Here is a 12,553-nt window from a genome sequence, read left to right as displayed (position 1 = left end):
TCAGCTGAGTGGTCACGTGATCTGGTTCTAGCCAATGAAATACTTTAGAATTTTTCTGTAGATAACTTGACTTCTAAAGAAACAGACAATATCTCACTAGCAAAATATTTTTGACTTTCCTCATTATTCTGGCTTGGAACACAAGTTGGAGAAAAGATGTAGCAAGAAGATATCAAGAGCATGTTTCCTTGAATACATCTGTTAATTGGGTAGTCTACCCCCAGATTTCATATATAATCAATCTAATCAATCCCTGACCTCTTTAGCCATTGCAGTAGGGCGACATGTATTCTTAGGACAAACACTGAGATGAGAAAACAACAGCTAATTTTGCAGGCAGAATACAGAGAAATATAGATGGAGTGAATCTACATGAAAAATATATCATTTTATCTAAACCATAAAAAATGAATAGGCTTTTTTGGATGTAAATACTAAGAAGTGGTGAGATTATCTGTATTTTAATTACCACATGAGGTGTAAGAAAAATGCAAAGTTGAAATGGAGAGGATATGTTGAACATTTATGGGAGAGAAGTCTGAGAAGTAATTTGATGTTTTGTGAGTGACTTGAGTTTTATATACTCAGATGTTCTCCTGTGGTCTCAATGATTCCTTAGGTAGGAAGTTCTTTAGGGGTTCCTGGACCTAATTTCAAAGCATAGGCATGTGTATACGTGTGTGCACACATGCCTGTGAAGGCTTCCCCTCAACAACAAATAAAGTTCAGATATCAGTGGTGTCCAAAAATTCAAATAAATGTCACTCAGTTCTGATGCCATCCACTCCTAGATGGCATCAGAGTTTGCCAATAAAGGTTTCAGTCCCACAAGATGTCCTTTCACTTCAGAGAATAACTGCCAGCCCTGTGCAGACGGGCTGGCCTTATAGCAGAAGTTCCCATGACCCCCTCCTGGAGTTCAGTTAATTGGCTAGAACAGCTCTTCAGGAAATCCATTTACTCAATAGACTACTGATTTATTATCAGTCAGTCAGTCGTGTTTGACTTTTTGTGACCCCATGGACTATAGCCTGCCAGCTCCTCTGTCCATGAAATTCTCTAGGCAAGAATACTGGAGTGGGTTGCCTTTTCCTTCTCCAGGGATCTTTCCAACCCAGGGATCAAACTCAAATCTCCTGAATTGCAGGTTCCTTACTGTCTGAGCTGCCAGGGAAGTGATTTGTTATAAAGGATATTAAAGGATAAAAATAGCCAGATAGAAAGATACATAGATTGAGGTTCTGAACAAAAGAATTTCTATCCTTATCAAGTTTGGCCCAGCACCTAGAAGGTCTGGTTCTCCAAGCTGGAAGCTCTCCAAACCCTCTACTTTGGGGCGTTTATGGAGATTTCATTATATAGGCATTAATTGTATAACTTATTGGCCATTGGGGATTAATTCATCCTCTACCCTTCTCCCCTCCCAGGAAATCAGAGGGTGGAAATGAAAGTTTCAGTATTTCTATTCTTGGCTCCCTTGGCAAACAGTCCCTTCTACGTGCTTTCTCTAGGTGCTTCCAAAAGCCCTCTTCATTAACATAAACCTGGTAGTGGTGGAAAGACATTTGTGATAAAATAAGAAGACACCCATTTCACCCATTTCATGGCTCTGCAGAAGTTTCAGGAACTGAAGACAAGATATCAAATGTCTTAGCAAAAGATGATCTCATTGCTCTTATTGCTCAGGAAATTCCAAGGGTTTTGTGAGTTGCATTGAAGGACCAATTAAAAGCTGTGGATGAATACCAAATACATATTAGAAACATATTCTGATCACCTGAATGACCAAATATGTATATATTTCTTATAAATAATGATAATGCAGAACATATGCAGCCAACGTTTCATAAAAATTACTTGTGTAGAAAACAGAGTGGGGGTATAAGCACAGCAAAGTCTTGATGTAAGTAACATACCCCAGGTATACTTAGTTCTGTGACTTCCATACAAATGTACTGAAATGATGTAATATAATGTAATTCCTCAGTGATGTAATTCAAATGTGATCTGTAAATCTCCATTATGAGGATGGCCTTTGATATTTTTGGAGGGATATCAGTATCCACATAAAGTTACAAAGGGTAAAATCAGCAAGAGTGCTGCTATTAAGATCCTAAAGCGAACAGTTTTTTTTTCTTTTTTTTTCCTTCACCTGACAGAGCTTGTAGTTCATCATGAACTTCTGGGACATCAGTTCAGTTGCGCTTTTCATTACTGATACACTAATTAAAAATGACTTTTAGCTTTTATCATTTTGTTTATTTTTCATTATACATATGCCCTTTGGGATTTCACAATGGGTGTTGTCTTAAAATTCTCAGAGACAAATAAACAAAGCAAGCTATTCATTATTGCTTCTGGACTTAACATTGTATATGATGTAACTCTAAGTGCTTACTTTCACCTTTCTCCGGCCAGAATATTCTGGGATTTCCTCCAGGATAAAGATCAGCTCAGTGGGATCCATGCATCTGTAACATCTGGACTGTCTCAGTGTAGCCTTGTCACTGCACACAGAGGCGGGTGAAGGTTGAAGTTTTCATAAAGTACAGCAGCCTGCTTATATTTTGCAGCCAAAAGCACAAGCATATTGTCAGCCTGCCTACTTTCTAATGCAGGGTTCTGATACAGTATTTTCATTACTCACACAGCACCAGTCACAAAATATCAAGACAAATTTACACCAAGCTAGAAACCATTCAGCGTCTCTGTGGAATGCAGGGGAAAGAAGACCGCCCCCAACCCCAGCCCGTACATTGGAACCAGGGCTTTTAAACAGATACGATATATAGCACATGAGAAGAGTTAGGAAAGCTATAAATAATAACAACATAATTGCCGAGGAACAACAAAAATCTGTCATGAACCTGTTTGAATATGTATATAGCCTGTTGGGATTTTCTTGTTTTCCTCTCCTATCCAGCCTCTAACAGAGGGGTCGCTGTTGCTGCTGCTGCTGCTGCTAAGTCGCTTCAGTCGTGTCCGACTCTGTGCGACCCCATAGATGGCAGCCCATCAGGCTCCCCCGTCTCTGGGATTCCCCAGGCAAGAACACCACTGGAGTGGGTTGCCATTTGCTTCTCCAATGCGTGGAAGTGAAAAGTGAAAGTGAAGTCACTCAGTCGTTTCCGAATCTTCGCGACCCCATGGACTACAGCCTACCAGGCTCCTCCGTCCATGGCATTTTCCAGTCAAGAGTACTGGAGTGGGGTGCCATCGTCTTCTCTGAACAGAGGGGTTACCCATTTGGAAAAGTGCTGAAAAGTTAGGTCTCTCCTGTAGCTCAAACAGTAAAGAATCTGCCTGCAACGCAGGAGACTTGCAGGCCCTCTTTTGTCATAACCAGGCATCATAAAAAAGAGACGGTAAAATATAGAGTGAATTCTAACAATTTTCGTACAGGTCTAAGAATGATAAGAAAACTAGGTAATCTGTGATCATCACAGATATTCTTTGCAATTCCATGGACTGTCCATGGACTTCTCCAGGCCAGAATACTAGTGAGGATGGCCTTTCCCTTCTCCAGGGGATCTTCCCAACCCAGGGATTGAACCCAGGTCTCCCTGCATTGCAGGCAGATTCTTAACCAGCTGAACCAAAAGGGAGGCCCAAAATAGAGAGTGAATTATACCAATTTCTGTACAGGTCTAAGAATGATAAGAAAACTAAATGACCTGTGATTATCACAGATATTACTTTTCTTTTTCCTAAATCACGCATTCTTCATTTTAATAATAGAAATAAATGCTACCAAATACTTCTGCAAGAAATTGATGGATTCACATTAAAAATGAAAAATACAACATTCAGCAGAGCTTTGTTTTTCAAAAGATACTAGAAGTAGCTTTTGTATTTTCAATTCTCTTTGATTTTATATTGCCATATTTGAGTAGTAATAATATTTGACAGATTAGATATAGTTGGATGGCATCATTGACTCAATGTTCATAAGTCTGTGCAAACTCTGGAAGATAGTGAAGGACAGGGAAGCCTGTCATGTTGCACTTCATGGGGTCGCAGAGTCAGACATGACTTAGTGACTGAACAGCAATTTACTATATGCTTTGTATTTAATAGTCAAACCCTCACAAGAATTCTATGAAGCAGTGCTATCAGTATCTGTTTTTAAGAGAATAATTTGAGGTACCGGGAAGTTGGATAATCCCCAAATCATCTGCCTAATAAAGTTTATGGCTGGAGTTTGAAATCAGGCTACATTGTTTCAGAACCCAGGTTCTTAATCCCTCTCTATTGAGTAATGGGTATCTTGAGTAATCCGTTCTAGGAATGCTAAATTTTATATTAACATTTCATTTGGGAAGTTGTAGGTAAAATTTAATTGACCCACAATTTTATTTAAATATGACAGAATTCTGTTTTATTTAATCTAGGTATTGGGTACATATATAGGATATATATGTATATATAACTCATGAATTATATATATATAATTCATGAATTATTTTTTAAAAATATTTAGTGTACAATTGACAAACTTGTTTTCTTTTTACCTTCTTTCTTGACTGCTTATATGAAATTATAATTCAGTCAGTCAGTCAGTTCAGTCGCTCAGTCATGTCCAACTGTTTGCAACCCCATGAACTGCAGCACACCAGGCCTCCCTGTCCATCACCAACTCCCGGAGTCCACCGAAACCCATGTCCATTGAGTCAGTGATGCCATCCAACCATCTCATCCTCTGTCATCCCCTTCTCCTCCTGCCCTCTATCTTTCCCAGCATCAGAGTCTTTTCCAATGAGTCAGCTCTTCGCATCAGGTAGCAAAAGTATTGGAGTAAATAACCATATGTAAATATTTACTTTTATCTAATTTTATTGTTATGATTTTAGGATAGTCTTAAAATTTCTACTATTATCTTTGAAATTCTTTTGCTTATAAACTATCGTTCATACAAATTTTATGGGTAACTGAAATAAGTCTGGAGATTAATTCCTATGTCATTTTAAAAAGAAAACATCAGTAAGAAGAAAATATCCACATTAATTCAAGTGTGAAATAGTGTGCATGCTCATGCCCATCATTGCTCTAATGACTGTTGACTGCAAAGACATTCAACATCTCATCTTTTAATAAAGTTTGACAACACACTCCTGATAATGTAGGCCTCGTTGATTTATCTACTTATTTCTGAATTTATTACATTTGAAATTTATAGATCCTTGGCCGACCTTTGGTATCAAATGGTACCATAGAGCATCATGCATTGAAGACAGTCCTTAAAATAGTCAAATATTGCATTACTCTGCTTTCACACCATTTAAAGACTAGAAGAGTTCTGGGACTGCCTTGGAAACTCACTGAGTGTTTAGTTTCAACTTCAATTTTCTGTTGATAGGCTTTGACTCAAACAAACTAATACTTTACCTATTTATACTTTATTCCATGCAGTCTTATACTTGTGATGACTTCTGCTACATGAATTAAGGTACTCAATCTTTTCCATTGTTAAGGATCCTATTCTCTTTTGATCATCAGCTTCTTCTGGCATTCATTTCTGCAATATGGCTTATGATGACTAACCCTAGATCTAATGCTATAATTCCCAAACTATTTTTGATGACTGACTAACTACTCTGTCTAGACTAGACCCATTTGGTAAGACTGGTAATAAATCTTCTAACTGAAGATAACAGGAATATCTAAGGAAGCCACAAGTGAACAGTGCTTATTTCTTTAGCCATAAAGAGATTCAGCAATAAAGCTGTTACCTTGGGACCGTTTCTTTTATTGAAATCTTTCATTATTTATTATTTAAAATGTTTAGGCCCTATATCCTCAACAAGAGTATACATTATAAGGACAATACTTTTCAAATTTCGGAAACCTCACAATAGCACTCAGCTCAGGGCCTTGTATAAAGTGTATAAAACTATCTTTAACTGATTGAAAATAAAAAATGTGGTGAATTAATATTTCAAATTTTCGATAACAATTGAAACAAGTGAAATGTAATAGGGAATCTAGGCCAAATCAGATTTTGATAACAATCTCCTATGTGATCCAACAAGCCTGATTCATTTCTCAAGTTAATGACCTTTGCTCTAAGCCCACAGTTTTCCCCGTTTGATTGTATGTATTCCAGACTCTTCCGTGAAGATTAACCTCTGGACTTTTTTAAACAAATGGACATAGAGTCTAAGGTGTGTGATGCTGCTTACAGATCACAATTATTAAATGATTGTAGATGACTTTAAATTTTTAAATTTAGGTAATATAACCTCTATACTCTCTTCTAGTTCTAAAACCCATTCATTCATATTCCATGGCTTATAAATTAGAGTTCAAGTAACTCAGCTAATACCAGCTCATCCATGACTCAGCCCCTACAGACTTTTCCAGGGCTTTCTCCTGCCATTTACTCTTTGTGATGATCAACTAAAGCAAAATTGCTTGCAAGTATTTTTAGTGTGCTGTCCTATTTCATGCCTCTGTGCCTTTGCCTATATGTTCTATTCTTTTATCAGCCTGGCAAGTTCATCTTTCTAATCCCGTCCACAGGAAATTTTCTCTCTAAAGTCTTTCCCAAAGCTGCAACACTGCTGGGAAAATTCCTCTCTGTCTCTAGTGTTCTACACTGCTTTTGTACCTTAAGCATCATTTAATTTTACTGATAAGACATTTGAAGTCACCTCTCTACCCTACTAAGATGTAAGCTGTTTAAATGTGGAAGCAGTCTTTCTTTATCTTTAACCACTAAGATGTTAAGATGAGGTGAACATAAAAATACACCTAGTCCACTTGCCATGTTTATAAATGAAGACTGTTGTAAATGTTAGATGCTATTTATATTTAAAATTTAATTTGTATTTTATTTAAAATTGTCAAAGTATACATCAGAAATTACTTGCTAATCAAGTGAATTTTCTTATTCAAGTAATGCATTTATATGTCAGTTCTGATAATGCATGTTCTCATGAGGATTAGAGAATTGGACTGATTTCCTGTCGTGAAACAAGGAAATCCCATTCTTCCTTCTCAAAATCCTTTTGGTGCCCTTCTGAATACAGTAATATATTTGACAGCATATCTTTATAGGTCTATGTCCCTGTTATCATAAGTCTAACTTTCACGTTCTAGAAGAACTTGCCATTGTCATCTGTCGATGATTTGCTATAAGATAGGAAGTGTCATTGGAGGGAACACTAAGATAGATTTTTTAAAATGTTTATTCCATATACTTTATACTTTTAAAAACTTTATAATAAGCTACACTTATATTTTTATTTTTAGTAAATAAACAAAATAAATAGTGTATCAGACTGAGTTTGGTTCCATAACTGTTTGAGTCCCTCAAAAACAATTTATTTCAAAAATAATTGCATTTTGAAATAATTTGATCAATGTCTTCTTTATATGTTGTCTTTAACACTGTTAACCAGAGATATCAGTTTCTCTTTTCAAAATTTTGACTCATCTGATTCAAGAATGAAATATACAGAAGATAATAGAAATAAAAACTAAGATCTACTTTGTCCTTTAATATTTCATCCTAACACAAAATAAAACATAATATCAATATTTCTATTGGAAACTTATATAGAGCAATCATAGTACTCATTGATCAAGATACACGCTTCCATTTTCCAGTAGAAATGAGTTTGCATGATAGGACCCAAATAAAATATGCGGATTTATGTTTTGTATCCCAGTTTATCTAGTGTTCTTTAATTCATCTATAAAGTTAATGCAGAATTGTTAGCAATTTCTGAAATACTGCCTCTATTTTATTTATTTTTTTTTTGTTTCTTATGTCTTCCAATGTGCCTTTTCTCACTAGGATTTTTTTTAATGTGCTCATTTCTCTATGTTTTATATACCAAAATGTTTTACTTTCAACCCACATTTGAATGCTAGGTTAGTTGAGTAAATATAGCTTCAATATTATTTTACTGCTTCATTGTTCATTTTACAAGTACATAATCTGGAGGTGAACCTCATTTTTTTCCCTGTGTTATATTTTTTTAAGTTTCTCTTTTGACTCCTTGTCAATGAACGTTGGGATCTTTTGTTCTGAACACATAACACTTTCCAAAGCGTGGGAAATTTTCTTTGATTCCTACCATTGAGTATTCTTTAATTGGGTTATTCATCAAGTGTTTATTATGTACCAGCTATGTTCCAGTCAGTATCTGAGTATAGAGGGCAGAGTAGGTGACATATAGCAAGTGCCAGAAGTCTAGGGAAGGAGATCAACAGTAAATAAATAAATGATTTTGATTGCAGTCAAGCTTATGAGGGTAAAGATAGCAAAAAGTGGAGTACTTCACATGAAGTGTGTTATTCTGTAAAGCTCAGATAAGGAAGGCCCTGTGGATAGGTTGATATGTGAGCAGAGATCTGAAAAAAGTTGAGGTAATGAATCTAAAATTTCCAGGAGCTGACTGTGGCTCAAATCATGAACTCCTTATTACCAAATGGAGACTTAAATTAAAGAAAGTAGGGAAAACCGCTAGACCATTCAGGTATGACCTAAATCAAATCCCTTATGATTATACAGTGGAAGTGAGAAATAGATTTAAGGGCCTAGATCTGATAGATAGAGTGCCTGATGAACTATGGAATGAGGTTCGTGACATTGTACAGGAGACAGGGATCAAAACAATCCCCATGGAAAAGAAATGCAAAAAAGCAAAATGGCTGTCTGGGGAGGCCTTACAAATAGCTGTGAAGAGAAGAGAGGTGAAAAACAAAGGTGAAAAGGAAAGATATGAGCATCTGAATGCAGAGTTCCAAAGAATAGCAAGAAGAGATAAGAAAGCCTTCTTCAGCGATCAATGCAAAGAAATAGAGGAAAACAACACAATGGGAAAGACTAGAAATCTCTTCAAAATAATTAGAGATACCAAGGGAGCATTTCATGCAAAGATGGGCTCAATAAAGGACAGAAATGGTATGGACCTGACAGAAACAGAAGATATTAAGAAGAAGTGGCAAGAATACATGGAAGAACTGTACAAAAAAGATCGTCATGACTAAGATAATCACGATGGTGTGATCACTCACCTAGAACCAGACATCCTGGAATGTGAAGTCAAGTGGGCCTTAGAAAGCATCACTGTGAACAAAGCTAGTGGAGGTGATGGAATTCCAGTTGAGCTCTTTCAAATCCTGAAAGATGATGTTGTGAAAGTGCTGCACTTAATATGTCAGCAAATGTGGAAAACTCAGCAGTGGCCAGAGGACTGGAAAAGGTCAGTTTTCATTCCAATCCCAAAGAAAGGCAATGCCAAAGAATGCTCAAACTACCGCACAGTTGCACTCATCTCACATGCTAGTAAAGTAATACTCAAAATTCTCCAAGCCAGGCTTCAGCAATACGTGAACTGTGAACTTCCTGATGTTCAAGCTGGTTTTAGAAAAGGCAGAGGAACCAGAGATAAAATTGCCAACATCTGCTGGATCATGGAAAAAGCAAGAGAGTTCCAGAAAAAACATCTATTTCTACTTTACTGACTATGCCAAAGCCTTTGACTATGTGGATCACAAGAAACTGGAAAATTCTGAAAGAGATAGGAATACCAGACCACCTGACCTGCCTCTTGAGAAACCTATATGCAGGTCAGGAAGCAACAGTTAGAACTGGACATGGAACAACAGACTGGTTCCAAATAGCAAAAGGAGTACATCAAGGCTGTATATTGTCACCCTGCTTATTTAACTTCTATGCAGAGTACATCATGAGAAATGCTGGAGTGGAAGAAACACAAGCTGGAATCAAGATTGCTGGGAGAAATATCAATAACCTCAGATATGCAGATGACACCACCCTTATGGCAGAAAGTGAAGAGGAAGAAAAAAGCTTCTTGATGAAAGTGAAAGAGGAGAGTGAAAATTTTGGCTTAAAGCCCAACATTCAGAAAATGAAGATCATGGCATCCGGTCCCATCACTTCATGGGAAATAGAAGGGGAAACAGTGGAAACAGTGTCAGACTTTATTTTTGGGGGCTCCAAAATCACTGCAGATGGTGATGGCAGCCATGAAACTAAAAGATGCTTACTCCTTGGAAGAAAAGTTATGACCAACCTAGAGAGCATATTCATAAGCAGAGACATTACTTTGCCAACAAAGGTCCATCTAGTCAAGGCTATGGTTTTACCTGTGGTCATGTATGGATGTGAGAGTTGGACTGTGAAGAAGGCTGAGTGCTGAACAATTGATGCTTTTGAACTGTGGTGTTGGAGAAGACTCTTGAGAGTCCCTTGGACTGCAAGGAGATCCAACCAGTCCATTCTGAAGATCAGCCCTGGGGTTTCTTTGGAAGGACTGATGCTAAAGCTGAAGCTCCAGTACTTTGGCCACCTCATGCAAAGAGTTGACTCATTGGAAAAGACTGATGCTGGGAGGGATTGGAGGCAGGAGGAAAAGGGGATGAGAGAGGATGAGATGACTGGATGGTATCACCGACTTGATGGACATGAATCTGAGTGAACTCCGGGAGTTGGTGATGGACAGGGAGGCCTGACATGCTGTGATTCATGGAGTCGCAAAGAGTCAGACACGACTGAGTGACTGAATTGAACTGAACTGAACTGAAGCAGGAATATTTCTATATTAATAATTGAGAACATTTTCTTCTGGTAATAGTTCTCAATGGGAATGGATACTTGGCATTTCTTTAATAATAGGCATATACAGAGCTTCCCTGGCAGCTCAGCTGGTATAGAATCCACCTGGAATGCAGGAGATCCCAGTTTGATTCCTGGGTTGGGAAGATCCCCTGGAGAAAGATAGGCTGCCCACTCCAGTATTCTTCACCTTCCCTGGTGGCTCAGACGGTAAAAGATCTCCCCACAATGTGGGAGACCTGGGTTTGATGCAGGTGGATTTTTTTACCAGTTGAGGTACCAAGGAAACCCATATATTTGCATAAACAAGTATAAAATGTTTTACTTTACAAAACAACTTCAAATACTTCAAATCCTATTGAATATTTTGCCTAATAAAATTATTTTTCCTTAAGAAATTAAGGTTAAATGCCAAATTTTGTGAGCTAACAAGATCATCATTCTTTCAAAATAATAAATATAAGTAACAGAATATGAGCATAATAAGACTTCTATTTGAAATTGCATGAGAGAAGTTCAAGTGAATTTCATTATTGGGGTATTATCACACATTTTTAAGTGAAAATTGACATTGCAAATGTCAAGTACGTTGTTTCTCATATATGTTTTTCTGGTTAGGAATGGCACAGACATTCTGAAAAAAGAGTTGAAAATTTAGTGAGAAATGTTAAAGAATTGATATTAAGAAAGGCACACAAAATAAAGGAAATGAATTACATTATGTGATCATTATTAAAAATATTTCATGTAGAATGTGTAAAAGTATTCACTGTTCAGGTTATAGAATAGGAATTAAGTTAAAAGTCATAAGAAACTTTGATTCAAACCAGTGTAAGACATTTCATTGTAAGTGTAAGACAGTGTAAACACTTTATCAGATCCTTTTATCCGCCAGTGGCCCTTGCTCTCCTGGAAACGGCTGAAACTCCATCCCAGGGGAGTGCTCCAGTTAAGACTGGGATTCCATGTGGTGAGAAACTCACAGAGAAAACTTGCAGTGCTATTTCTTGTTGTTTAGTTGCTACCACATGTCCAACTCTTTCCTGATCCCATGGACTGTAGCCTCCCATGCGCCTCTGTCTTTAGGATTTCCCAAGCAAGAATACCAGAATGAGTTGCCATTTCCTTCTCCAGGGGATCTTCCCCACCCAGGAATGAAACCCACATCTCCTGCATTGGGTAGTATTGCAGGCAGATTCTTCACCATGGAGCCAGTGAAGAAGCCTAGTATTATGGGGCTAATAAAATGATGTCTAATGTTCCACCTAAAAGATTCTATACTCTTTTTCTAAATGTTGTTTCTGTACAAATATAAGGATTGAAAGTCATGTGTCTTTGCTTAAGGTTGGATTAGGTCCTTTAGAAAGTTTGTTTGTGTTTTGCTTTTGCTAAACAATGGATTTTTGTTGTATTTGTTAAATAATCACTCTCTCTTATTTATTAGCAATACTCTAAATGAATGGTTTCCTAAAATTATGAAAATAGGACAATATAATTTGATTATTATTTATGTTTCTTTAATCCATCAGACAATGTTACTACTTTTTTGGAAAATGGATATTAGATTTAAATTGCAAGAATCTAATTTTCTAATCTTATCATCTAAAATTGCAAGATTAAATTTCACTGTAAACAATTAGAGATGGATTTTAAAGTATATATGCTGTTAACATTTTCTTTTCTTTACTCCAGGTGCTCTGTTTCTTCAGAGGCAACATTTTGTGATAGGTTTGAGAGCTTAAGTGGGTAAGATTAGGACACTTTAAACAGAGAAGGAAAAAGAGTTAATATTTGCTACCTAAGTATAGTATCTTCAATATTTTAAGCTGTAGCTGATTTCATAGGTCTGTTTCTCACAGAACTAAAATTGGATGATTTCTTAAGGGTTATTTTAAAAGGAATCAGAGAAAACTCATGTTATATCTTATATAGAGCTGCCTCTTATAATCTCTTTCTAATAAAATC

General features: G+C 36.8%; 1 protein-coding gene across 1 annotated transcript in view; it reads left to right on the top strand.

Annotated features, from left to right (window-relative positions):
* Positions 1-12,553, top strand: part of CNBD1 (cyclic nucleotide binding domain containing 1) — a 493,800-nt gene that overhangs the window by 480,407 nt on the left and 840 nt on the right. The window lies entirely within an intron of this gene.

Source organism: Capricornis sumatraensis, chromosome 11, assembly GCF_032405125.1.
Source record: "Capricornis sumatraensis isolate serow.1 chromosome 11, serow.2, whole genome shotgun sequence".
NCBI lineage: Eukaryota > Metazoa > Chordata > Mammalia > Artiodactyla > Bovidae > Capricornis > Capricornis sumatraensis.
The sequence above is the reverse complement of the archived record's forward strand: the minus strand, read 5'-3'. Positions and strand labels throughout refer to the sequence as shown.